Here is a 27,885-nt window from a genome sequence, read left to right on the forward strand (position 1 = left end):
ACTCTTTTGGAATAAACCCAAAAATCTTTACCAGTCTACAAAATCCCCTATCATACATCCACAGTTTGCTTCTTGTCTCATAAACCTTCCATTCTCCCTCTTGCTCATTCTGACTCAGGACCAGCATCCTATCCTCACTGCTCCTCAGACTGCACCAAATACACCATGCGTTTCTCAAGACTTCTCCTGCACTTGCTATTTTCACTGCTTTGAACACTGTTTTCATAGCTACTGGCAGAATTGTCTCATTCAAGTCTGCTCAAAAGTCATCTCCTTAATGAAACATCACTTGAAGCACCTAGTTGGCTCAGTCAGTTGAGCATGCCACTCATGATCTTGGGGTTGTGTGTTCAATCCTCATGTTGGGCATACAGATTACTTTTAAAAAAAGTTAAAAGAAAAGAAAAGAAAAGAAAAGAAAAGAAAAGAAAAGAAAAGAAAAGAAAAGAAAAACATCCCCCAGACTAGTCTCATTACTCAGCTTTAATTTTCTTTATAAGCACTTAAACTTACATAATACATGTAATTTTTAGTTTATAATTTAGCTATTTATAGAACATAAGCTCCTGAGGGCAGATTTTTGTTCTTTATTTCTAGGATCAAAACCCCACGGCCTGACAAAGGGTGGTAGGCTGTCAATAAATATCTATTGAATAAATAAATTCAGGCATTTAGAAAAATAATGTTCATGGTTTACTATTTGAAAATGTAGAGTACAAAACAGAGTTATCCCAAATTTGAGAAAACATATAAAATATATGCATTAAAAAATCTTAGAAGAGGGGTGCCTGGGTGGCTTAGTCAGTTGAGTGAGCAGCTTGTGCATTTGACTCAGATCATGATCTCATAGGTCATGGGATAGAGCCCTGTGTCAGGCTCCATGCTCACCAGGGAGTTTGCTTGAGATTCTCTCTGTCCCTCTTCCTCTGCCCCCTCCCTCCCCAAAATAACACATACATATATAACTTTTTTAAAAATCCTAGAAGAAAACAAAAAATTAAAATATCTGAAAGGCTATCAACAACACCCATTCTACTTTCTTTTTTAGCCTGTTTCCTGGAACATTACCACTAGAATTCTCTAAAATGGTTACTCCTTTGCCAAAAAGCCACTAATGGAGGTGGCTCCTCAAACCAGGGGCCAAAGATGGACTTTTAAAGATTTATTTATTGGACGCCTGGGTGGCTCAGCAGTTAAGTGTCTGCCTTTAGCTCAAGCGTGATCCTGGAGTCCCAGGATAGAGTCCCACATTGGGCTCCCTGCATGGAGCCTGCTTCTCCCTCTGCCTTTCTGTCTCTCATGAATGAATACATAAAATCTTAAAAACAAAAAAACTTATTTATTTGGAGGGGGGGAGGAGAGGGAGAGAGAAACTCAAGCAGACTCTGTGTTGAGCTGGGAGGGGGGAGGTCGATCTCACAACCCTGAAATCAGGATCTGAGCTGAAACCAAGAGCTGAACACTTAACTGACTATGCCACCCATATGTCCCAAGATGGACTTTTAAATTAATGGTGTTTGGGCAACAGGAACCACCTGGAAAAAAGATAAAAAGGAAGAATTCACACCTCCCATTAGATATCTAGATAAATCACAAATGGGTAAAAAGTATTGGACTAAAACAGCTGATATCTGGATAACCTTCAAAGCAGGAAGCAAAAGATAAAAAAAAAAAAAAAAAGATCAATTTGAGTATGGGGGAACCTGGGTGGTTCAGTGTTTGAGCATATGCCTTAGGCTCAAGGCGTGATTCCCAGGGTCCTGAGGTCATGACCCGCATCAGGCTCCCTGCAGGGAGTTTGTGTCTCCCTCTGTCTATGTCTCTGCCTTTCTCTCTGTGTCTCTCATGAATTAATAAATAAAATCTGGGGGAATCCCTGGGTGGCTCAGCGGTTTAGCGCCTGCCTCAGCCCAGGGCATGATCCCTAACCTATAAAAGAGTTAGGAAAGAGGCACCTGGCTGGCTTAGTTAATAGAGCATGCAGTTGTTTGTTTGTTTGTTTGTTTGTTTTAAAGATTTTATTTATTTATTCATGAGATATATATAGAGAGAAGCAGAGACACAGGCAGAGGGAGAAGCAGGCTCCATGCAGGGAGCCTGATGTGAGACTCGATCTTGGGTCTCCAGGATCACGTCCTGGGCTGAAGGAGGCGCTAAACCGCTGAGCCACCCAGGCTGCCCAAGCATGCAGTTTTTTGTTTTTTTTTTTAAAGATTTTATTTATTTATTAATGAGAGACATAGAAAGAGAGGCAGAGGGAGGAGAAGCAGGTTCCATGCAAGGAGCCTGATGTGGGACTCGATCCCAGGAATCCAGGATCACGCCCTGAGCCAAAGGCAGATTCTCAACCACTGAGCCACCCAGGCATCCCCAAGCATGAAGTTCTTGATCTCAGAGTTGTGAATTCGAGCCTCATAGAGATTGCTTAGAAATAAAATCTTTTGGGGATCCCTGGGTGGCTCAGCGGTTTAGCGCCTGCCTTTGGTCCAGGGCACGATCCTGGAGTCCCGGGATCGAGTCCCACATCAGGCTCCCGGCGTGGAGCCTGCTTCTCCCTCCTCCTATGTCTCTGCCTCTCTCTCTCTCTCTGTCTATGATAAACAAATAAATAAATCTTAAAAAAAAAAGAAATAAAATCTTTTAAAATAATCTTTATTATTAAAGAAATAATTTAATAGGCTCCCCTGCAGGAAGCCTATAAAGACCTAATTCCCCTGCTATATAGTTCCAAAAATAAAAACAAAAGAAAAAAATAAGAACACCCGAAACCTACAAAACCAAAACCTACCCAATATCCAACAGAAAATGGGCAAGGAATACAGACATTTCATGACAAAAGCCCCTATAGGTTCCCCTTAAAAAAAAATGTACAACATAGATAGGTGAACTTTGAAAAAATAATGCAAAAAAAAAAGAAAAGAAAAAAAGAAAAAATAATGCTAAGTGAGGTCAAACACAAAAAAGCCATATATTATATGATTCCATTTATATGAAATGTCTGGAACAGGCAAATCCAGAGACAGAAAGATTAGTGATTGTCTGGGGCTTTGAGAAATAGAATGTGCCTATTAATGGATACAGGGTATCTTTTTGGGATGATGAAAATTTGACAGTGTGATAGCTACACAACCCTCTGAATACTAAAAACCATTGAATTGTACACTTTAAAAGGATGAAATTTTAAGGCACGTGAATTATATCTCAAAAATAAAACAAACTTCTTTGAGATACAATTCTTCTATTGTGTTGGCAAAAATCCAAAAGTTGTGGGATGCCTGGGTGGCTCAGTGGTTGAGTGTCTGCCTTCCACTAGGGCGTGATCCAGGGGTCTGGTGAGTCCTGCATCGGGCTCCCTGCAAGGAGCCTGCTTTTCCCTCTGCCTGTGTCTCTGTCTCTCTGTGTGTCTCTCATGAATAAATAAATACAATCTTAAAAAAAAAATCCAAAAGTTGAGGAGGCCATGAAGAAACATGTTTTCATACATCGTTGTTGGGAGTGGTACAACCTCTCGTGGAAATTTGGCAGTATCTAACAACATCATAAATGCATCTATCCTTTGACAGGTAATCTGACTTTTGGGAAGAATCATATGGGATCCTGGGTGGCGCAGCGGTTTAGCGCCTGCCTTTGGCCCAGGGCGCGATCCTGGAGACCCGGGATCAAATCCCACATCGGGCTCCCGGTGCATGGAGCCTGCTTCTCCCTCTGCCTGTGTCTCTGCCTCTCTCTCTCTCTCTGTGTATGTGTGACTATCATAAATAAATTTTTAAAAATTAAAAAAAAAAGAATATTATAACATTTTTTTTAAAGATTTTATTTATTTACTTGGTGGGGGGAAGGGAGGGAGGTAAGAAGGGAGGAGGGAGAGAGGAATAGAGAGTGAGAGAGAAAGCACATGCACAAGCAGGGGGAGGAGAATCAGAGTCCCAGCTGAGCAGGGAGCCTGATGTGGGGCTCCATCCCAGGACTCTTGGAATCATGACTGGGCCAAAGGTAGACACTTAACTGACTGAGACATCCAGGTGCCCCTAGAGCATGGTTTCTCTAAAGGACTCAAATATCCACTGTCTAGGGAATAGTTAAATTCACTATGGTCTATCTATACAAATAATGAGAAATGCTATCCCTGCATAGAAAGACACCAAGATATTTAATCAGTGAAAAAGGGTAGGTATATTAAGTGTATACAGGTTTGTCTTTCATGTAAGGAGGAAAAAAAACTGCAATCTGTGTTTTTTATTTTATTTCTATTTATTTATTTATTTATTCATGAGAGACACACAGAGAGAGGCAGAGACATAGGCAGAGGGAGAAGCAGGTTACCCTGTGGGGAGCCTGATATGGGACTTGATCCCAGGACCCTGGGATCACGACCTGAGCCAAAGGCAGATGCTCAATCACTGAGCCACCCAGGCATCCCTGCTTTTATTTCTATAAAGAAACACAGGGGTACAACAGGCTGGCTCAGCTGGAAGAGCATAGGGTTCCTGATCTCTTGAGTTTGAGCCCCACATTGGGTGTAGATTAAATAATTGAATAAGCAAACTTAAAAAAAAAAAGCCACAAGAACACACAAAAAACTAGCAGACCAACACTTCTGATTATATATCTTTTCTTTTAAAAAATATTTGAGACAGACAGAATGTGAGCAGGGGCAGGGGGAGAGAGAATCTCGGACTCCCAACTGAGTGCAGAGCCCAATGTGGGGCTTGCTTGAGATCATGACATGAACCAAAACCAAGAATCAGTTGCTCAACTGACTGAGTCACCCAGATGCCCCTATGTATCTTTTCATAAGGTCTTGTTTTTTTGAACAAAATAAATATATTGGCTTTTAAAGGAAAACACCTCTAAAGGCATTCCAAGCCCTATAGAATAAAGTCTGCTTGAGATTTTTAAAAAACCCTTTAATAAACTTTTAACATTAAATTTTTCTTCAAAAGCTCAAATGTTCTTTATAAAGTATTCATCTTAAAGATTTTATTTATTTGACAGAGTGCACGCGCTCAAGCAGGGAGAGATGTATAGGGATAGGGTGAAGCAGACTCCCTGCTGAGCAAGGAGTCCAATGTGGGACTCCATCCAGGACCCTGGGATCATAACCCAAGCTGAAAGCAGACGCTTAACCGACAGAGCTACCCAAGCACCCTAATAAAGTGTTCATCTTAATTTGTTTTACTTCAAAGGAAAAATTCATTATTTACATTAATTTACATTATGCATTTTCATATGATTTGCTGTTTCCTTTATTAAAATTATTATTTTTTTATTTTTTTAAAATTTTAAAAAAATTTTTATTTATTTATGATAGTCACACACACAGAGAGAGAGAGGCAGAGACACAGGCAGAGGGAGACGCAGGCTCCATGTACTGGGAGCCCGACGTGGGATTCGATCCCGGGTCTCCAGGATCGCGCCCTGGGCCAAAGGCAGGCGCTAAACCGCTGCGCCATCCAGGGTTCCCGATTTTTATTTTTTAAAAAATATTTTATTATTCATGAGAGAGAGAGAGAGAGAGAGAGAGAGAGGCAGAGACACAGGCAGAGGGAGAAGCAGGCTCCATGCAGGGAGCCTGATGTAGGACTCAATCCTGGGACTCCAGGATCACGCCCCAGCCCAAAGGCAGGCGCCAAACCACTGAGCCACCCAGGGATCCCCTAAAAGAGTTTATTTATTCATAAGAGACACAGAGAGAGGCAGAGACATAGGCAGAGAGAGAAGCAGGCTCCCTGCAGGGAGCCGGACAGGGGACTCGATCCCCGAACCCTGGGATCACACCCTGAGCCAAAGGCAGACACTCAACTGCTAAGTCACCGAGGCATCCCTCTTGTTTCCTTTATTTTTTTAACAACTTTATTTTTTTTTATTTTTATTTATTTATGATAGGCACACAGTGAGAGAGAGAGGCAGAGACACAGGCAGAGGGAGAAGCAGGCTCCATGCACCGGGAGCCCGACGTGGGACTCGATACTGGGTCTCCAGGATCGCGCCCTGGGCCAAAGGCAGGCGCCAAACCACTGCGCCACCCAGGGATCCCTGTTGTTTCCTTTATTAAACCCACTTCTTCTGGGGCACCTGGGTGGCTCTGTTTTTTGGCTAAGAGTCTGACTCATGATTTTGGCTCAGGTCATGATTTCACAGTTGTGAGACTGAGCCCTGTGTTGGGTGCTGCCCTTAGCACCTGGCGTGCTTGAAGATTCCCTCTGCCCCTTCCGCCCCCTCCCCCAAAGGAGCTCTCTCTAAAATAAGTAAACAATATCTTAAAACAACAAAAACAATACTACTTCCCTGGACACCCTCATGTCTGCTCCTCCCTCACTTCATTTATGTTTCTCTTCAGAGGCCACCTCCTGTTGTGACACCTTCTCGGACTACCTACCTATAACATCCCTCCATCACTTTCTATACTTTCACCCTGCCTTTCTCCTTCAGAACACTTATTAATACTACCTAACATATTTTTTATTTGTTAATTTGTTGATCATAAGGACTTTTTTCTTGTATCTCAGGCATTTACAACAATGAACATCTCAGCAGGTGATCAATAACTACTAATTTTAAGACTTAATAAATTTGAATCTTTGCTCATTGATTTTCCTCTACTTTATTTTTAAGTAATCTCCTCAAGAGACATTTGGACTCAAAGTTACAACCCTGAAATTAAGAGTTGCATGTTCCATTGACTAAGCCTGTCAGGCACGCTCCTCCTCCACTTTAAATTGTCCTTCCACAGGGGCGCCCAGGCGGCTCAGTGGCTGAGCTTCTGCCTTCCACTCAGGTCGTGATCCCGGGGTCCCAGGATCGAGTCCTGCATCAGGCTCCCTGCATGGAGCCTACTTCTCCCTCTGCCTGTGTCTCTCAAGAATAAATAAAATCTTAAAAAAAACACAGAAAGAAAAAAAAAATTGTCCTTCCACAATTTCCTACCTGAAAAAAATTTCATTCCTTAAGAGCTAGGTCAAGGGTCACTTCAAGTTTCCTTTTTTTTTTTTTTTTAAAAAGGACTTTATTTGTTTATTTATTCATGAGACAGAGAGAGACAGAGGCAGGGACACAGATAGAGGGAGAAGCAGGCTCCACGCAGGAAGCCCGATGCAGGACTTGATACCAGGACCTCAGGATCATACCCTGGGCTGAAGGCAGGTGCTAAACTGCTGAGCCACCCAGGGATCCCCACTTCAAGTTTCCTTGACTTCCTCAATCAATATGCTCCCCAGAAAGCTCTAATAATTATTTATTCCTTCTTTTCTTTATGATTTATTTATTTATTCATTCATTGAGAGAGAGAGAGAGAGAGACAGGCAGAAGGAGAAGCAGACTCCATGCAGGGAGCTCGACGTGGGACTCGATCCCGGGCCTCCAGGATCACGCCCTGGGCTGCAGGTGGCGCTAAACCGCTGCGCCACCAGAGCTGCCCTAATTCTTTATTCCCCTAATATCAGGACTTACTCTGTGAAACCAACATTAGTGATACTGGTTTCTTCTGCTGGAACAGGAGTTCCCTGATGTTTGAAAAGTCCATGTTTCTTTAAATTTTCTGGACACTGGGCAGCCCAGGTGGCTCAGCGGTTTAGCGCCGCCTTTAGCCCAGGGCGTGATCCTGGAGACCAGGGATCAGGTCCCACGTCGGGCTCCCTGCATGGAGCCTGCTTCTCCCTCTGCCTGTGTCTCTGCCTCTCTCTCTCTTTCTCTCTGTGTGTGTTTGTGTCTCTCATGAATAAATACATAAAATCTAAATAAATAAATAAATAAATTTTCTGGAAACTTAGCTCCTAGTATGCTGCCCACGATACAAAAAGCACTCAATGAATGTATGCTATATTGAACAGAAGATCTGAATGAATTTGTATGAAGTGGAAAATGTAAAACATGTTTACTAATACAATCATATTTCAGGAAAGAATACAATGAATGGTATAAAAGCACAAATGTGATAATAATCAGAGAAGGGAAAGAAACTAATTCCTATGAATTAAAAAAGTACAAGCGGTCAATTATACCTCAATGAAGTTGGAAGAAAAAACAAAAAGTTCACTGCAGAAGACAAGTGGGTGTCGGAAGGGTGGGTATGGTTTCACCAGACAGAGCTGGGGTGGGAAGCAAAGGCAAGGGAGATGCAGAAAATGGTCTGAGTGAGAAGCTGCACAAGAAGCCTCTTAGACTGGAATATGGTGGAGGATGTTTGGAAGTGGTTGCAGAGAAGGCTGAAAAGGGAAGGCACATCAGTTTGCAGGGAGTCTTAGTATACCATGGAACCTGAAATTAAAGCATTTAAGTAGTGATGAGTAAAGGTACTTCAGATGTGGTCCACAGACCACCTTTATCAGAATTATCCAGAGGGCAATGTTCAAAGTGCTGACTTGCATGTCCTATTTACCCAATTCCCACTCCCAGGCCCACCAATTCAGAATCCAATTAATCTTCTATGGTTGGACATTTAGGTTGTTTACAGTGGCTTGTTATAATATTCATAACTTTGTATACAGACTCAATTATAGACTTAGTTTTTATTTTATTTTATTTTTTTAAGATTTTATTTATTTGACAGAGAGAGAGAGAAAGAGCACAAGCAGGGGGAGCAGTGGGCAAAGGGAAAGGGAGAAGCAGGCTCCCTGCAGAACAAGGATCCCAGCAAACTGGAATCATGACCTTAGCTGAAGGTAGATGCTTAACCAACTGAGCCACCGAAGTGCCCCTTAGGATACACTTCTAAAAGAATTGCTGGTCAACAGTTGTATGAATTGTGAAAATTGTGTGTGTGTGTGTGTGTGTTTACAGGAAAAGGTCTTCTTTGCCCACTCTCTCTCTCCAAAAATTCTAAAGTTTTTGCCCTGTATTGCCAAATTACCCCTCCAAGTAGCTGGTACCTATTTATATTTCCACTATCAGGTGAAAATGCTGGTTTCCTCACTCCCTCACCAATGATTTCAAAATATATGTATTTTTTAAATTAATTTATTTATGATAGACATAGAGAGAGAGGCAGAGACACAGGAAGAGAGAGAAGCAGGCTCCATGCCGGGAGCCCGACGTGGGACTCGATCCCGGGACTCCAGGATCACGCCCTGGGCCAAAGGCAGGGGGCTAAACCGCTGAGTCACCCAGGGATCCCCTCAAAATATTTTTTAAGAAACAGTTTACAGGGCACCCTGGGTGGCTCAGCGGTTTAGCACCTGCCTTCGGCCTAGGGTGTGATTCTGGAGACCCGGGATCGAGTCCCACGTCAGGCTCCCTGCATGCAGCCTGCTTCTCCCTCTGCCTCTCTGTGTCTCTCATGAGCAAATAAAAAACAAACAAACAAACAAACAAACAAAAAAAAACACACAAAAAAAGTTTAATGTGAAATGGTGCAGCCACTCTGGAAAACTGTGTGGAGATTCCTCAAAGAGTTAAAAATAGACCTGCCCTATGACCCAGCAATTGCACTGCTGGGGATTTACCCCAAAGATACAGATGCAGTGAAACGCCGGCACACCTGCACCCCGATGTTTCTACCAGCAATGTCCACAATAGCCAAACTGTGGAAGGAGCCTCGGTGTCCATCGAAAGATGAATGGATAAAGAAGATGTGGTGTATGTATACAATGGAATATTACTCAGCCATAAGAAACAACCAATACCCACCATTTGCTTCGATGTGGATGGAACTGGAGGGTATTATGCTGAGTGAAATAAGTCAATCGGAGGACAAACATTATATGGTCTCATTCGTTTGGGGAGTATAAAAAATAGTGAAAGGGAATAGAAGGGAAGGGAGAAGAAATGGGTAGGAAATATCAGAAAGGGAGACAGAACATGGAAGACTCACTCTGGGAAACGAACTAGGGGTGGTGGAAGGGGAGGAGGGCGGGGGGTGGAGGTGAATGGGTGACGGGCACTGACGGGGGCACTTGATGGGATGAGTACTGGGTGTTATTCTGTATGTTGGCAAATTGAACACCAATAAAAAATAAATTTATTATTAAAAAAACAGTTTAGGGGATTCCTGGGTGGCTCAGCGGTTTGGCGCCTGCCTTTGGCCCAGGGCGCGATCCTGGAGTCCCGGGATCGAGTCCCAAGTCGGGCTCCCGGCATGGAGCCTGCTCTCCCTCCTCCTGTGTCTCTGCCTCTCTCTCTCTCTCTCTCTATCATAAATAAATAAGTAAATCTTTAAAAAAAAACAGTTTACATTAATAAGAGTTTAAACTATAACAAGTTTTAGACTACCACAATCACTAGGGCAATGCAAATAAAAAACATGAGATACCGCATCACACCCATCAGATGTTTATTACAGGGGCACCTGAGTGGCTCAGTGGTTGAGCATCTGCATTTTTAAGATTTTATTTATTTATTCATGAGAGACACAGAGAGAGAGGCAGAGACATAGGCAGGGGGAGAAGCAGGCTCAACCACTGAGCCATCCAGATGCCCCCCCCCCCCCCTTTAAAGATTTTATTTATCAGGAGCATCTGCCTTTGGCTCAGGTCATGATCCCAGGGTCCTGGGATCCAGTCCCACATCGGGCTCCCCACGCAGGGAGCCTGTCTCTCCCTCTATTTCTCTCTCTCTCTCTCTCTCATGAATAAATAAATAAAATCTTAAGAAAAAGAAAGAAAGAAAAAAAAAAAAACAAGATGTCTATTACAGAACAAGAAAAGAACAAGTGCCAACAAAGCTGTGAAGAAAGTGAAACCCTTATTGGGCATTGCTGGTGGGAATCTAAAATGGTGCAGCTGCTACAGAGAAAACAGTATGGCTACAATTTCCTCAAAATATATATTTTTAAAGATTTTATTTATTTATTCATGAGACACACACACAGAGAGAGAGGCAGAGACACAGGCAGAGAGAGAAGGAGGCTTCATGCAGGGAGCCTGATGTGGGGCTCGATCCCAGGACTCCAGGATCACGCCCTGGGCTAAAGGCAGGCGCTCAACTGCTGAGCCACCCAGGTGTCCTAATTTCCTCAAAATACTAAATATACAATTACCATATGATCCAGCAATTCTCCTTCTGGGTATATACCCAAAGAAACAAAAGCAGGGACTCAAAACAGATTCTGTATACTCATGTTCACAGTATAATTATTCACAAGAGCCAAAAAAGGTAGAAGCAACCCAAGTGTCCACTGAGATGAATAAACAAAATAGGACATTTTGTAATATACAATGGAGTATTCTTCAGCCTTGAAAGGAAGGAAATTCTGACACATGGATGAACCTGGACAACATTATGCTAAGTGAAAGGAGTCAGTCACAAAAGGATAAATGTTACATGATTCCACTTACATGAGATAGTAACAGTAAGCAAATTCACAGAAACAGAAAATAAAATGGTGATTGCCAGGAGCTGAGAGGAACAGGGAACTAGTGTTTAATGGGTACAATTTCTGTTGGGAAGATTCAGAAGTTTAGGAGATAGCTGCACAATGATGTAAACTGACTTAATGCCACAGAACCATACACTTAAAAAAATTGGTTAAAATGATAAATCCTATGGTAAGTATATTTTGCCACGATAAAAAAAAAAAAAGGATAATAAAAGTTTTAGACTATGGAGCCCCTGGGTGGCTCCATCAGTTATGTATCTACCTTCAGCTGAGATCATGATCCCAGGCTCCTGGGATGGAGCTGTAAGTCTAGATCCTGGTCAGCAGGGAGTCTGTTTCTCCTGCTCCCTCTGCTCATGAGCTCTCTCTCAAATAAATAAATAAAATCTTTTTTTTTTGTTTAAGATTTTATTTATTTATTCATGAGTGACAGAGAGAGAGAGAGGCAGAAACACAGGCAGAAGAAGAAGCAGGCTCCATGCAGGGAGCCCGATGTGGGACTCGATCCCGGGTCTCCAGGATCAGGTCCTGGGCTGAAGACAGCTCTAAACCGCTGAGCCACCCAGGCTGCCCTAAAATCTTTAAGAAAAGTTTTAAACTAAAATTAATTCATGCAACTGGTACTTACTAGCATCAATAAGCTTGCAATCTAGTAGTTTATAAGAAATTTACAAACACTTTTAAAAAACTATAGCTGGGGGATCCCTGGGTGGCTCGGCAATTTAGTGCCTGCCTTTGGCCCAGGGCGCGATCCTGGAGTCCTGGGATCGAGTCCCATGTCGGGCTCCGGGCATGGAGCCTGCTTCTCCCTCCTCCTGTGTCTCTGCCTCTCTCTCTATCATAAATAAATATTAAAAAAAACTATAGCTGTATTGAGGTATTTAATGTACAGTTATATATGCTAAGCAATAGAGGATTAGAGGAAGCTAACTAGAATCATCTGTTAAAAAATTTTTTTTTTCATCTGTTAAAATTTAAGCACTTTATAGTGGTAACGGTATAAGGAAATGCTTTATTTTTCAGTTTATTTGATTCATTTTTTCCACTGCAAGCTCTTTACTATTATGTTGGCCACAAAAACAAGTTATTCCAAAAATATCACTTTCATATATTTCTTTGGAAAAGTCTCTCTAGTAGACTCAAGTTAAAAAAGCTCCCAAGGGTTCCAGATCAACAACTAAAAACTCAATAACTTGTCCCCTGTCAATTTTTAATCTTACTAAACTATAATAACCAGGAAATTAAAAATTTTAAGGTAAGTAGTGTTGTTCTAAATGTTTTGCAAATCCAACAATCAAGTCCAAATGGGTCAGAGCCAAGTTTTAATCTCTTTCTAACCAAAAAGCAAACACCCCAAACCTAGGATAGACCAGATTTTAAGAATTTTAATTCCTTTTTAAAATAAAAAAAGCCCAAGATTAACTAAAATTAATTTTCTAGGATAGTCATTCCTAACGTTGAATTTTATGAGTCCAAGATGGAGTAAGCACTGAACTAGGAGCTAAGAGATTCTAACAGGCACTTCAGGAGTAAGTATTTCTTTCCATTTATTCATTTGTGAAATAAGTGGAAAATATCAGATGATTTCTAAGGTCCCGTCTATTAACATTTGATGAAAATCACCTCAGGCAGAATAAAATTTGTAAAAATAACCAACAAATTATGTGGAATTCAGAACTCTACAGAACAGGAAAGAGGTGAAGTAACTATAGTGAAATTAAACAATGATAAGATGTCAAACTGTCAAAAAAGTACTTCTCAGTCATCCCAGAAAATCTGTAGTTGAGTCAAACTAAAAAATTTCAATATTGACTCACCATAGTTCTAAAGTATTAACTATCTGGGCATCCCAGATCATAAGCTGAGCAATCCATTAAGAATTGTGCTAGTGACTCACACTCCTGAATGAGACGGCTTTATGTGCAGAGACAAGGAATCAATTAAAGGGTTTACAATGAAGTTTTGTTTAACTGGAATGTTTTAAGTGGAAGTTAATTCTGCATGAGCGATAATAGATGTTTAATAACTAGCTAGTGACAATTTCTAAGCAAAAGTATTATGGCAGCTCACTAGCAAACAGTAATCTATGTGTTACAAACATAAAAACAACTTGTTTTCAAAAGAGCTCTTGGCTATGGACAATATTTGAGAAACACAAAATATAATTTGTTGTGAGTCAAATTATAAAACCTAGTAGAGAGAAAGTAGTTTGAAATCTTGGCTCTATCAACCAACAAAGAAACAAAATACATCACTGTGGGTTGAAGTGTCAATTTGTGCTGGCAAGAAGCCACTCTATTTAGATGTAAGAACCTTCAGGAACCAGCTGGAGAAGTATGAGGAACCTGGGATAATGCATTCATTCACATTGTAAGTGGTACTGTCTTCGTGTAAAACAAAAGGACAGTATTGGTACACTTGTCTCAAACAGCCTGAGTTTAGGTCAAATCAACTGTCTGAACAATGATCAGTCTGAGAATGAACATGTCTAAGACAAAATAAAAAACGTGTAACATTTCCAATATGTCTAGGTTCACAACTTAAAATCTGCAAAAAAAAAAGGGGGGGGGGGCGGATCCCTGGGTGGCTCAGCGGTTTGGCGCCTGCCTTTGGCCAAGGATGTGATCTTGGAGTCCTGGGATCAAGTCCCACATCAGGCTCCCTCCATGCGCTTCTCCCTCTGCCTGGGTCTCTGCCTCTCTCTCTTTCTCACGAATAAATAAAATCTTAAAAAAAAAAAAATTGCAAAAAAAAAGAATTATCATCTACTGATGGGTAAGGACAGTCTGGCAAAACCTTTCTGGAAGGTATTGTGGTTAATATTCAGGAACTTTAAAGTGTTTACATCCTGGGATGCCTGGCTGGCTCAGGCAGAAAAGCATCCAAATTTTGATCTTGGGGTTGTGGGTTTGAGTCCCACGCTGGGTGTAGAGACTACTTAAAAAAAATTTTTTTAGGAAAAAAAAAAAAGAAAATATTAAAGTGTCTACATCCTTTGATCTGCAATTTCACATCTAGTAATTCATCTAAAGTAAATGCCCAATATAAGACAAATTTTATGCAATTTAGGATATAACCTCATGATGAAATACTGCACAACTACTACTATAAATCCTGTTTTAGAAGAGAGTTCACAAAAAAAAAGAAGAGAGTTCACGGGAAGCCCAGGTGGCTCAGCAGTTTAACGCCGCCTTTGGCCTGGAGTGTGGTCCTGGAGACCAGGGATCGAGTCCCACATCAGGCTCCCTGCATGGAGCCTGCTTCTCCCTCTGCCTATGTCTGTCTGCCTATGTCTGTGCCTCTCTCTCTCTCTCTGGGTGTCTCTCATGAATAAATTAAAAAAAAAAAAAAAAAGAATGAAATTAAAAAAAAAAAGTAGTTCACAAAATTCAGATGTATACAATTATTTAAAGACAAAAGTAGACTAGTAGTTGCCTAGATCCGAAAGGGAGATGGGGCAGGGGCGGAATAGGGAGTGATTGCTATTAAGTGTGGGGTTTATTTTTGGAGAAATGAAAATATTCTAAAGTTAAATTCTGGTGATGGTTATAAACCGTGTGAATATACTGTAATTTTTGAATTGTACACTTTAAACAGGTCGACTGGATAGTGTATGAATTATCTCACTCAAGCTGCTTAAGACCCTTTTAAACAATTTTTTAAAGATTAGTTATTTATTCATGAGAGACATAGAGAGAGGGGCAGAGACATAGGCAGAAGGAGAAGCAGGCTACATGCAGGGAGCCCGATGTGGGACTCAATCCTGGGACTCCAGGATCAGCCCCTGAGCTGAAGGCCAATGCTCAAACACTAAGCCACCCAGGCGTCCCTGTTTTAAGTCACTTTAAAAATGTTTAGATGAAGTAACCAAAACAAGAAAACGGGGCATGGAAAGTAGACATCAACCAAAGTGGGGGCTACTGCTTATTATAAACTACAGCTATGGGAGTTATCAGACTGTCATATCTTTTTTTTTTTAAGATTTATTTATTTATTTCAGAGATAATAAATAAGATTTATTATTTATTTATTTATTTAGTGTACACATGCAAGTGGAGGAAGGGGCAGAAGCAGAGAACCTTCAAGCATATTCCTCACTCAGCAGAGAGCCCAATGTGGGGCTCAATCTCACAACCCATGAGATCAGGACCTAAGCTAAAACCCAAGAGTTGGACACTCAACCAACTGAACCACTCAGGCTCCCCAAGACTGTCAAATCTTTCAAAAGAAATCTTCAATGTGGATGTTTATGTGAAGTCTGATTTTTATGTATATTTTTGATTGAAGTGGAAAATACCTACAGAAAGGTGCATAAATAGGGCACCTGGGGGGCTCAGTGGGTTAAGCATCTGTCCTCAGATACAGTCCTATAATCCCTGCTCAGCGGGGGTCTGCTGCTCCCTCTACTACTCCCGTTCCCCGACTTGTGCACTTTTTTCTCTCAAAAATAAATAAATGAATTTTTTTTTTAATCTTCTTTTTAAAAAAGGTGCATACAGGGAATCCCTGATGGCCTGGGGATCCCTGGATGGCTCAGCGGTTTAGTGCCTGCCTTCGGCCCAGGGCATGGTCCTGGGGTCCCGGGATCCAGTCCTATATCAGGCTCCCTGCATGGAGCCTGCTTCTCCCTCTGTCTGTGTCTCTGCCTCTCTCTCTCTCTCTCTCTGTATGTCTCTGCCTCTCTGTCTCTCATGAATAAATAATTTTTTTTTTTTTTTTTTTTTAAGGTGCATACAGGGAAGCCTCAGTGGCTCAGTGGTTGAGCATCTGTCTTTGGCTCAGGGTGTGATCCTGGGGTTCTGGGATCGAGTCCTGCATTAGGCTCCCTGTGATGAGCCTGCTTCTCCCTCTGCCGATATTTCTGCCCCTCTTTCTGTCTCTCGTGAATAGATAAATAAAATCTTTGGGGAAAAAAACGGTGCATACATACAAGCATGAAGTGCAATGAATTGGCACAAACCGAATACACCCCTGTAACCAGCACTAAAATCAGGAACAAAACATTACCACACACACAGAGCCAATCATACCCGTTCCTACCCAAAAGAAACCACCATCCTTTGGCTAACAGTATAGATTAGTTTAGCCCAGGGTTAGTTCTTGGTTGTGAGAAACTGTGTGCACAGTAGGGTGTTTTGCAGCATACCTGGTCTCTTCCAGTTGTGGCAACCAAAGATGTCTTCAGACACTGCCAAATGCCCCATGGGGAACAATATTACACTACATTGAGACCCACTGGTTTACCTGTTCTTGAAGTTGATATAAATGGAATCATACAAAATGGACTCTCTTGTATCAGAATCATACTCTTTTGTGTCTGATTTCTTTTGTTCAGCATCTGTTGAGTCACCAATTTTGCTGCATTTAGCTTTAGTCTGTTCATTCTCTTTGTTTTACTATATTGCCATCGTATGACCATATCACAATTTATCCATTCTATTGCTAATGGGCATTTGAGCCGTTTCCAGTTTGAGGATATATGAATGATGCTACTATGAACATTCCATATGTCTTAGAGTGAATATATGTATGAATTCCTGTTGAGTACCTAGAAGTAAATTGTCATGTCAGCTTCAATAAGTTAGTATTTTTCCAAAGAGAAAAATTTATCAATTTACATTCCTATTTCTTCTTCTTTCGTGTAAGCAACTAATAGAAAAAAAATTAGAAATATATATGTATGAAAAAAAAAAAAAGAAATATATATGTATGGATTTTTTTTTGCAGAGGGAGAGAAAGAATCTTTTTTTTTTTTTTAAGATTTTATTTATTTATTCATGAGAGACACACACAGAGAGAGGCAGAGACATAGGCAGAGAGGGAAGCAGGCTCCATGAAAGGAATCCGATGTGGGACTCAATCTTGGGACTCTGGGATCACGCCCTGAGCTAAAGACAGACAGACGCTCAACCGCTGAGCCACCCAGGTGTCCCAGGAGAGAAAGAATCTTATGCAGGCTCCATACCAAGTACAAAGCCCAATGAGGGGCTCAATCTCAAAACACTGAGATCATGACCTGAGCTGAAATCCAGATTCCAACACTTAACCAACCACACCACCCAGGCATGCAACATTTAAATAACATTGAGCCAGATATCTTATCAGCTAAATAAAGCCTGCCAATTTGTGACCTGTTTAAAAAGAATATTTCAATATGTGGCGGAAATGCTCATATGTAGTAGAGACAAACAAACAAACAAAAAATCTCCAGCAACATAATATACATGAATGGAAATACACCAACACTGATAATGGCCTACGAACAATTTCTACTTGCTTTTCAGTGTTTTCTACAATAAACATGTTAATAAAGGAGTTGGCAAAGCTTTCCTATGCAACAAAAGCCCTGAGGGAAATTTTAAAAGTAGGTCGGGGCACACATTCCATATTTGCATACATTCATGAAGACCTAATTAAGTAATGGATATATCACAGAAAACTATCTCATAGAGCCTTTGATACAGTTACTACACCCCCTTGCATAAAGAGATTCAAGACAGAACTTATATAAAATTCCACTCCAGAGTAAAACCGAGTCTAGAGGCTAATTCTTAATTTGTAAGGATATATCAAAAGATAGTTTATTTAAGCAATCTCTACATATAACATGGGGTTCAAACTCATGACCCCAAGATCAACAGTGAGGTGCTCCACCAACTGAGCCAGCCAGGAGCCCCAAAAGAGAGTAGTATTCTGACACGATGTCTTATATACAGCAGTTTACTATCATAATGTTGTTCTTTGCATTTCTTTATAAACTCACTATAAAATGGTTCAGAAGCAACACAGAAAATTAACATATTTAATATTCCCTTGAAAAATATAGTAGTTGTCACTGCTACCTGCTGGTTATTGAATGTCTGATATTGAGTATTTGGAAAGAGTTACCTTTATTTGAGAAAATGATTATTAAAATAGCCACCAAAAACTTAACCAGTCTTCATTATTTTTTTATAAAGATTTTATTTTATTTATATAGAAAGAATGCCCACTAGAGGACACGAGCAGCGGGCAGGGCAGAGGGACAAGAACAAGCAGACTCCCTGCTGAGCAGGGAAACCCAATTAGGGTTGGATCCCAGGACCCTGAGATCATGACCTGAGCTGAAGTCAGATGAAGTCAGACAACCCACCAAGCCCCCCAGTCTCCACTGTAAATGAATGCTATTAAATCCTCATTTGCCATATAAAAATGTTATAAAACTCATACTTTCGGTCCTAATCACTCCACTTCATTTTTTTCTCCTTCAGTTCAAGGGTTCTTCTGTTGGGATAAGAATATGCCCATGAGACTCAGTACAAACCCAAGAGATATTTCTGAGAGAAAATGCTAAGTGTTAATATACTGCCCTAGAATTTTTTTAAAAAAGATTTTATTTATTCATGAAAGACACAGAGAGAGAGAGAGAGAGAGAGAGAGAGAGAAGCAGAGACACAGGCAGAGAGAGAGAAGCAGGCTCTAGGTAGGAAGCCCAATGTGGGACTTGATCCCGGAATTTGGGGATCATGCCCTGGGCCAAAGGCAGATGCTCAACTGCTCAGGCACCCAGGTGTCCCTAGATGAATTATTTAAAGCAAAATTATCGGGTAGCCCGGGTGGCTCAGCGGTTTAGTGCTGGGCCAGGGCGCGATCCTGGAGACCCAGACCCAGGACTGAATCCCACGTCAGGTTCCCTGCATTTCCCTCTGCCTCTGTCTGTGACTCTCTCTGTGTGTCTCTCATGAATGAATGAATGAATGAATGAATGAATGAATGAATGAATGAACAAACTTTTAAAAAAGGGCAAAATTATCTGTTACTTTAAGGCTTTGAAGATTAGCTAAACTGGAATCTAATAAGACCACTATTCTGAAATTGGAGTCTCATCTCCACTTTCCTACCTCAAATAACTATTCTGATATATATGTAATTCCAAACCACAAAGAAAAACCAAAACAACAGTTTTCTGAGATAAAGAAAATGAAATAAGAAATAAATTTCTTCTTTTTCTTAAATTAAGTTTCTTTACCAAACATGGAGCTCAAACTCACAACCCCAAGATCAAGAGTTGTATGCCCCACAGACTGAGCCAACCAGACACCCTAAGGAGGAAATAAACTTTTATTAAAAGAGGTTCAAAATGCTAAGATGCAGGGGATTAGCTGGCTGGCTCAGTTGGTAGAATGTGGGACTCCTGATCTTGGGGTAGTAAGTTCAAGCCCCATGTTGGGTGTAGAGTTTACTTTTAAAAAATGCAAAGGAAGGGCAGCCCTGGTGGCCCAGCGGTTTAGCGCTGCCTTCAGCCTGGGGTGTGATCCTGGAGACCCAAGATTCAGTCCCACATCGGGCTCCCTGCATGGGGCCTGCTTCTCCCTCTGCCTGTGTCTCTGCCTCTCTCTCTCTTTGTGTCTGTCATCACATTTTAAAATCTTAAAAAAAAAATGCTAAGGAATAAATAAATAAAAATAAAAAATAAAAAATGCTAAGGTAGGGCAGCCCAGGTGGCTCGGCGGTTTAATGCCGCCTTCAGCCCAGGGTGTGATCCTGAGACCCAGGATCGAGTCCCACGTCAGGCTCCCTGCATGGAGCCTACTTCTCCCTCTGCCTGTGTCTCTGCCTCTCTCTGTATCTCCCATAAATAAATAAATAAAATCTTAAAGAAAAAAATACAAGCAATATAAATATAACTAAAGAAAAGTCCCCTTTAAAACAACGAAAAGAGGGCAGCCCTGGTGGCGCAGCGGTTTAGTGCCGCCTGCAGCCTGGGGTGTGATCCTGGAGACCCAGGATCGAGTCCCACATCAGGCTTCCTGCATGGAGCCTGCTTCTCCCTCTGCCTGTCTCTGCCTCTCTCTTCGCGCTCTCTGAATGAATAAATAAATCTTTAAAAAAAATAAATAAATAAAAATAAAACAACGACAAGGGGATCCCTGGGTGGCGCAGTGGTTTGGCGCCTGCCTTTGGCCCAGGGCGCAATCCAGGAGACCCGGGATCGAATCCCACGTCGGTCTCCCGGTGCATGGAGCCTGCTTCTCCCTCTGCCTGTGTCTTTGCCCCTCTCTCTCTCTCTCTCTCTCTCTCTGTGACTATCATAAATAAATAAAAATAAAAAAAAAATCTATAAAACAACGACAAGTAGGAGTGCCTGGGTAACGCTGTTAGTTAAACTGTCTGGCTCTTAGATCTGGCTCAGGTTTGATATCAGGGTCATGAGATCAAGCCCTGAGTCCAGCTCTATGTTCATTGTGGAGTCCCCTTGAGTTTCTCTCTCTCTCCCCTTGCCCCTTCCCCCAGCCTCCTTGCTCTTGCTCTCTCTCAAATAAGTCTTTTTTTAATGCACTTCTCTTTTTTTTTTTAATTAAAAATTTTATTTATTTATTCATGAGAGACAGAGAGAGAGTCAGAGACATAGGCAAAGGGAGAAACAGGCTTCCTCTGGAGAGCCTGATGCGGGGCTCCATCCCAGGACTCCAGGATCATGACCTGAGCCAAAGGTAGACGTTGAACCAGAGCCACTCAGGTGTTCCTCAAATAAATAAATCTTAAAAAAAAAAAAAAAAAAAAAAAGAGCAACAAATAGATGAAATACTTAGGAATAAGGCTAAGAAAAAAATATACATCTTTTAAATAAGAAACACTTAAAAATTACTGCCAAGAGGGGGATCCCTGGGTGGCTCAGCGGTTTAGCGCCTGCCTTTGGCCCAGGGAGCGATCCTGGAGTCCTGGGATTGAGTCCCAGGATCGAGTCCCGGGATCGAGTCCTGAGTCGGGCTCCCGGCATGAAGCCTGCTTATCCCTCTGCCGGTATCTCTGCCTCTCTCTCTCCCTCTCTATCATAAATAAATAAATCTTAAAAAAAAAAATTACTGCCAAGGAATGTAAAACACTTCAAAGCTTTAGACATAAAACATAAAACATTATATGTTCTTGGAAACAAAATCATCATAAGATATTAGTTCTCCCTAAACTGATCTAAAATATAATATCATCTTGATTTCTAAAAATGCCAATAGAATTTCTTAAGGACCAGACAAACTGACTTTTTTTTGTTTTTAAAGATTTTATTTAGGGGATCCCTCGGTGGCGCAGTGGTTTAGCGCCTGCCTTTGGCCCAGGGCGCGATCCTGGAGACCCAGGATCGAATCCCACGTCGGGCTCCCTGCATGGAGCCTGCTTCTCCCTCTGCCTGTGTCTCTGCCTCTCTTTCTCTCTCTAGAACTCTCATGAATAAATAAATAAAATCTTAAAAAAAAAGAAAAAAAAGAATGTCAAAGAAAAAACCTAATCTCCAATTTCTTTATTATAGCTGACAGCCTATATAAGCTAGCTATGATTATTTTCCTGGGAGGCAAGTGTACACGTTGTGTATACTATACCATTGGTGACCACTATATTTTTGGTCTATTAAAACCGAAGATCAGTCAGGTCATGGCTATTAGTAAGTTTACATCAATAAATATTTATCAAGTAACTAGCACTGTATTGGCATAGAAGACCAACAGTGTAAAAAATAACATTAAATAATGAGGCTTTTAATTAGAAGAATAAAAGCTTTGTCAGAAATTACTTGCTATATCAGCAACTATAAATAAAAAAGAAATTAGTAAGCACTCAAATAATTGTTGAATACAGAAATGAACTACAAGCTAGGTACTGATGATAGATATTACTACTGACTGCATGAAATATGAACAGTCTACTGGTAAAAGTCATACAAATAATTAATCAGATCAAATGGCAAATAATACAAATAATTAACAGTCTAATGGTAAAAGAGTCATACAAATAATTAACCAAAATTAATTCTTTGCAAGAGAAGTGCAGGATGCCATAAGAGTATGTTATTGAGTTCCCTAACTGAATCTAGGAGGATCAGAAAATGTTTCTCCACAAAAGCAATATTTTAAGCATATTCTGAAGAACTGAGGAGCTGCCTTTCAGGCAGAAGAATTAGCTACAGCATGTTCTAAGCCTTTAGGTGAGCTTTGAACCTTTAAGGAATAGGGGAAGGGAAGAAAAAAAGAAAAGAAAAAAGGAAAGGAAAAGAGAAAAGAAAAGATCAATAAACTAGACCACTCATAACAAAAAAGTAAATACAAAGACATGATGCTGGAGAAGGAGGCAAGGCCAGATTAACCCTTGTTAAATGAAGAAGGAAGGCCTAAAACGGAAAACAGAAGTTTTCAGGTAAGTGAGGGACTTCCTTAAATTTGTTTTATAAAGGGATGCCTGGGTGGCTCAGCGGTTGAGCCTCTGCCTTTGGCTCAGGGCCTAATCCCTGATTCCCAGGAGTCCATGAGCTCCTTGCATGGAGCCTGCTTCTCCTCCCTCTGCCTGGGTCTCACCTCTCTTTCTGTGTCTCTTATGAATAAATAAATAAAATCTTTAAAATAAATTTGTTTTATAAAGACAACTGTAGCTGCTGTGAGAAGAGCTGATGAGGACATACTGCTTAGGGTATATACGTATGTAGTAAAAGTATAAAGAAATGCAAGGAATAATAAATTCAATTGGTGAATTACCTACACTGAAGGTTGAGGGAAGGAGGATGCAATCAGGTGGGGAAACACAGAAGACCTGACCTTTACTGGTAATATTTTATTTCCCTAAGCTGCAAGGTAGTTAAAATATTTATTGTAGTATTATTTTTATTACTTTTTCTGTCTTAAATATCTCAAACTACCCCCCCCTTAAAAACAAGAGTGAATGAGAAAGGGCTATTTATAATTGATTATAAATTGTCTTAGAAAAAGGTGACCTAGACTAGATAGGAAGACAAAAAGTAGGGGTGGCTCAGCGATTTAGCCCCTGCCTTCCGCCCAGGGCGTGATCCTGGAGTCCTGGGATCAAGTCCCACATGGGGCTCCCTGCATGGAGCCTGCTTCTCCCTCTGCCTGTGTCTCTGCCTCTCTCTCACACATCTCTGTGTTTCTCATGAATAAATAAATAAAATCTAAAAAAAAAAAAAAAAAAAGGAAGACAGAAGGTAGAAATCACGAGTCAGTAAGTTGTTGATAGAGCCACTTAATGAAATGGTACAGTGAAGAAGGTCTATTTGAAGCCAAGATCAAGAGGTCAGTCTGGGCAACTCAATTCAAAAAAAGTACCTCTGAAAAGGACGCCTGGCTGGCTCAGGGGTTTGGCGCATGTCTTCGGCCCAGGGCATGATCCTGGGGTCCTGGGATCAAGTCCCACATCGGGCTTCCTGCATGGAGCCTGCTTCTCCCTCCGCCTGTGTCTCTGCCTCTCTCTCTGTGTCTCTCATGAATAAAAAAAAAAAAAAAAAAAAAAAAATCTTAAAAAAAAAAAAAAGCACCTCTGAGTAGTTAAGTAGAGATGCTGAGTGGGCAGCTGGGATAAGAAGTTTTGGAGGCAGACAAAAATTTGGGAGTATTAAAAATACATATGGTAACTGAAGCCACAGAATGGATTAGATTAGAGGACCAAGAGTTGAGAAAGACTGTCAATTAAAGATCTGGTAGAGAGGATGGGGGAAAAACCTGAAAGAACAATCAGAGAGCAAGGGCAAGGGGAGGCAAGAATCAAAAACCAAGAAAAAAGAGCACTTCAGGAAGGAAATTTCTGAATCCAAATAAACACCTATTCTGAAGTGGGCAATTAGGAATCAGAGGTCCAGGCACCTGGATGGCTCAGTGGTTGAGCGTCTGCCTTTGGCTCAGGTTGTGATCCTGGGGTCCTGGGATTGAGTCCCACATCAGGCTTCCTGGAGGGGGCCTGCTTCTCCCTCTGCCTACATCTCTGTGTCTCTCACAAATAAATAAATAAAATCTTTAAAAAAAAAAAAAAAAAAGAATCAGGAGTCCAAGAATGAGTCAAAGGGAATTCCCTAAAAATAGAAGTCCAGATCGACCTTATTCTGAACATTCCCAAAAGAAATGTTATAATTCAGCTAAGTAACAATAAATTCAGTCAAAACTAATAAATCATACAAAGAGGGATGCCTGGGTGGCTCAGTGGTTGGGCATCTGCTTTTGGCTCGGGCGTGATCCTGGGGTGTCAGGATAGAGTCCCGCATCAAACTCTCTGCATGGCGCCTGCTTCTCCTCCCTCTTCCTATGTCTCTGCCCCTCACTGTGTCTCTCATGAATAAATAAATTCTTAAAAAAAAAAAAAAAGAAAAAAGAAAAAAAGATCAGGGACGCCTGGGTGGCTCAGTGGTTTAGCGCCTGCCTTTGGCCCGGGGTGTGATCCTGGAGTCCCAGAATCGAGTCCCACATCGGGCTCCCTGCATGGAGCCTGCTTCTCCCTCTGCCAGTGTCTCTGCCTCTCTGTCTGTGTGTCTCTCACGAATAAATAAGTAAAATCTTCAAAATAAAATAATTTTAAAAAATCATACAAAGATGTACATGAAAATATTCTTTATAACTATGAGACGTGAATACAAATTAGAGAACAGGGATGTGTGAAGTTTATTCCATTTCTATAAAAACTTTCTCCTAAATCCTATACATTTCTTTTGTTTCAAAGATTTCAGATAATTTCCAAATTGTTAAATCTTCTAGCACGTTAAACTGTAAGCATTTTGAAAGCAAAACCATAGTACTTAATCTTCAGTATCTAGTTTAGTGTCTAGCAAATACTCAAATGAAAAGAAATAGTTCACTAATGAATGAATGGCACCAGAGTACTTTTGTCCAAATTGCGCTGGTGCTACAAGCAATATAGCTAAAAACAAAACCAAACAAAAACCAAACTGAGGGCTCTACTCATTCTACACAACACTTGTTTTCTTTAGGAATTAAATGAAATCTGCAGAGATCTTATCCTTTTCTTAGGGGAAAAAAACTCTTTGGGCAACACATTCCACACACAGGTCTCAATGACAAACTTGATGGCTGTCAACACCTATAGTGTTTGCAAAACTCAAGAATGTACTACCACCATATGCCAGCCAGTATTGACCGTCTGGTCATTCATTCTAAGGAGCTGTAGAAAATAGCAATGCTCAGACTTAAAAGAATAGGTCCTTACTTTCACAAAAATTAAACTCATCAGTTGCAGTATATATCTGAAAATTGCTGGCACTTAGCTGATATTAACAGTTCCTAATTGTGTTTTAAGTTAAAATATCAGCTAAAATCTTTTTTTTAATTATTTTTTTATTTTTTTTTATTTATTCATGATATTCACCACAGAGAGAGAGAGGCAGACACACAGGCAGAGGGAGAAGCAGGCTCCATCCATGCAGGGAGCCCGATGTGGGATTCGATCCCGTGTCTCCAGGATCTCGCCCTGGGCCAAAGGCAGGCGCCAAACCGCTGCGCCACCCAGGGATCCCTAACATATCAGCTAAAATCTATTGTCATATGTATTCTAAAAGAAATGGTCTAAAAAAAGTCATCCCATTTTTCTTTTTTTCTTAAAAAATATTTTACTTATTTGAGAGAGAGCATAAGCAGGGGGAGCCGGAGAAGCAGGCTCCCTGCTGAGCAAGGAGCCAGATGCGAGGCTAGATCCCAGAAGGCAGATGCTTAACTGACTGAGCCACCCAGGCACCCCATTGCATTTTTCTTTCCCTAAATTTCTATCAGATATTTTGGCTAGGAGTCACACATTTCTACGCTACAAGAAAAGCACCGATCAATAAAAATAAATACATTAGTAAGTAAAAAAAAGCACTAATTTGTAAATAAATAAGTATATTCCCAGTTGCACTAACTGTCCAGACTAATAATAATGAAAAAAAAGAAAAGAAAAAGAAGAGAACACAGCTCATTTATTCTGAAATGTGAACAAACTTCAAATAAAAAGCCCAGCTTTTTGGAATTCATCTCTTCGCAGTGAATTAGGCATGGAACAAATTATGGACTTACTAAGAGAATGAAACTCTAGATTTTAATGATATATTTTGTATTCTAGGATCCCAATTACTGAATTGATAGGGAGAGCCTGGAAATATGGTGGTGGGTGGTGAGGCTAATCTGAGACAGACCATCTATTCCTTCCCTTTGGTTAATTTATACAAATATAAAATAAGAATATAAATATTATCAAGGGGTGACAGTATTTAAGTAAGACTGTTATGCTGAAGATACGTTAACTTTTTAAATCCTTTGGACTGAAGGCTAAAAGTCAATTCTACCTTCATGAACTGAACTGAAAGTCTCAGTGTCCTTTGCTCTTGTTTGAAAGAATTGTGGTAGTTACTTAGTACAGATAGAAAACCAATTCTGAAGTCACACAACCTAAAAAAAAGCTAAAAGCAATGACTTTTAGAAAGGGTATTTGAAATGCTCTGGAAAAGCGCACGACAGTTTAAGACAAGCAGTAAATAGTTATCAAACCATTACAAATCAGGACAAAATAGGGAGAACTTCCATAGAGCTCCTATATATTCTCTTCAAAATGTCCTTTACTTACAATACTCTGCTCACAAAGACCTGGTGAACACGAAGATGCAGATTTGTTTACCACACCTTTTTACCTTTTACCCAGAAGAGTCAGTTCATGTTTAATTCTGCCATTCTATACCACTGAAGAAATCTAAAGCAACTGCAATATACTATGCTAAATTCCAAAAAATAAAACCAGCGAAACTCCGGAAAAAACGTCGTAACCACGATTCACAATATATTTAGTCAGAAGCTCTGGAATTAAGTTTATTTTTCTGCATTCTTACTCTGAATAATACCTAAACTCTCTTTAGGGGGTAAAGGGCTTGATCCCTAAATTATTACTCCCCTTCCCTACAGATAGGTTATGTACTCGAGATGTGCTGTTCCTCCGTTTATCAGGAATTTAAAATCCCCTTCATTTACACAGCTTGATTTTTATAGCGCTTTCACACACACTCACTTGCAAGGATGCACAACACGAAACGTACAATCATTTTAGACGAATCCGGCACAAGATAACGCTCATCCAGAACTTACTCTACCTCGATGTACTCGATTCCACAAAGTACGGTCCTGATGCTACCAACAAAATAAGGCGTGAGCACAATGAAATCTGTACCGCTTGCAGGTTCTCAAGGAACAAACATTCCTTCAAACGATAAATCCACACCCGCCCGCCTCGCAAAGAAAAAGTAATCCCGATTTTAGAAGCAGTCGCAAGGGAAGGAAAACAACGCAAATTCTAAACCACACATTCATGTAAATCCTTTCAACTCGAAAGCTCCAAACGCAGCCACCAGCCACACAATTGGCCACAATCGCAGCTTTAGCGCCTTCTCGTAATTTTGAATCTGGAGACTGAAGGGAAAACAAAACAGTCGTCCAAAGTTTCACGAAGTAGGGGGGAAAATCATTGTAAGTAAAGGAAGCATGCTAATCAGGAGGCGACCGCGCCGTGCCCCCCGCACCCCGATTCCCCTCTGCCAGCCCTCCAAGTAAAGCTTGTCTGAAACACTGACAGGAGGCAGGAGTCCCAGCCGCCGTGCTGGAGGACGGAGTCACACGAACCGCACGCCGCCCGGAGGGATGTCAGGGGCCGAGCGTCGGGAGACAAAGACCAGCCCGCGAAGCGCCCGGGCGGCGAGGGGCGGCCCCGGCGCGGCCCTGCGCCCCTAACCGCCCTGAGGAGTTGCGAGCACCGCCGAGCGCCGCCCAAGTGCGCGCCCGGGGTCCTCCGGG

At 41.1% G+C, this 27,885-nt stretch overlaps 1 protein-coding gene across 3 annotated transcripts in view; it reads right to left on the reverse strand.

Moving 5' to 3' along the window:
- GJC1 (gap junction protein gamma 1) overlaps positions 1-27,885 on the reverse strand; it is a 45,533-nt gene that overhangs the window by 16,414 nt on the left and 1,234 nt on the right. Inside the window, exon 1 of one of the 3 annotated variants that reach the window (XM_077853544.1) lies at positions 27,666-27,858. The exons of the other annotated variants lie outside the window; for them this stretch is intronic. The gene's annotated coding sequence lies outside the window, so the exon portion shown is untranslated. Of the gene's footprint in view, positions 1-27,665; positions 27,859-27,885 lie in introns of those variants that run through there. 3 annotated transcript variants of the gene reach the window in all.

Source organism: Canis aureus, chromosome 16, assembly GCF_053574225.1.
Source record: "Canis aureus isolate CA01 chromosome 16, VMU_Caureus_v.1.0, whole genome shotgun sequence".
In the NCBI taxonomy this organism is placed as follows: Eukaryota; Metazoa; Chordata; class Mammalia; order Carnivora; family Canidae; genus Canis; species Canis aureus.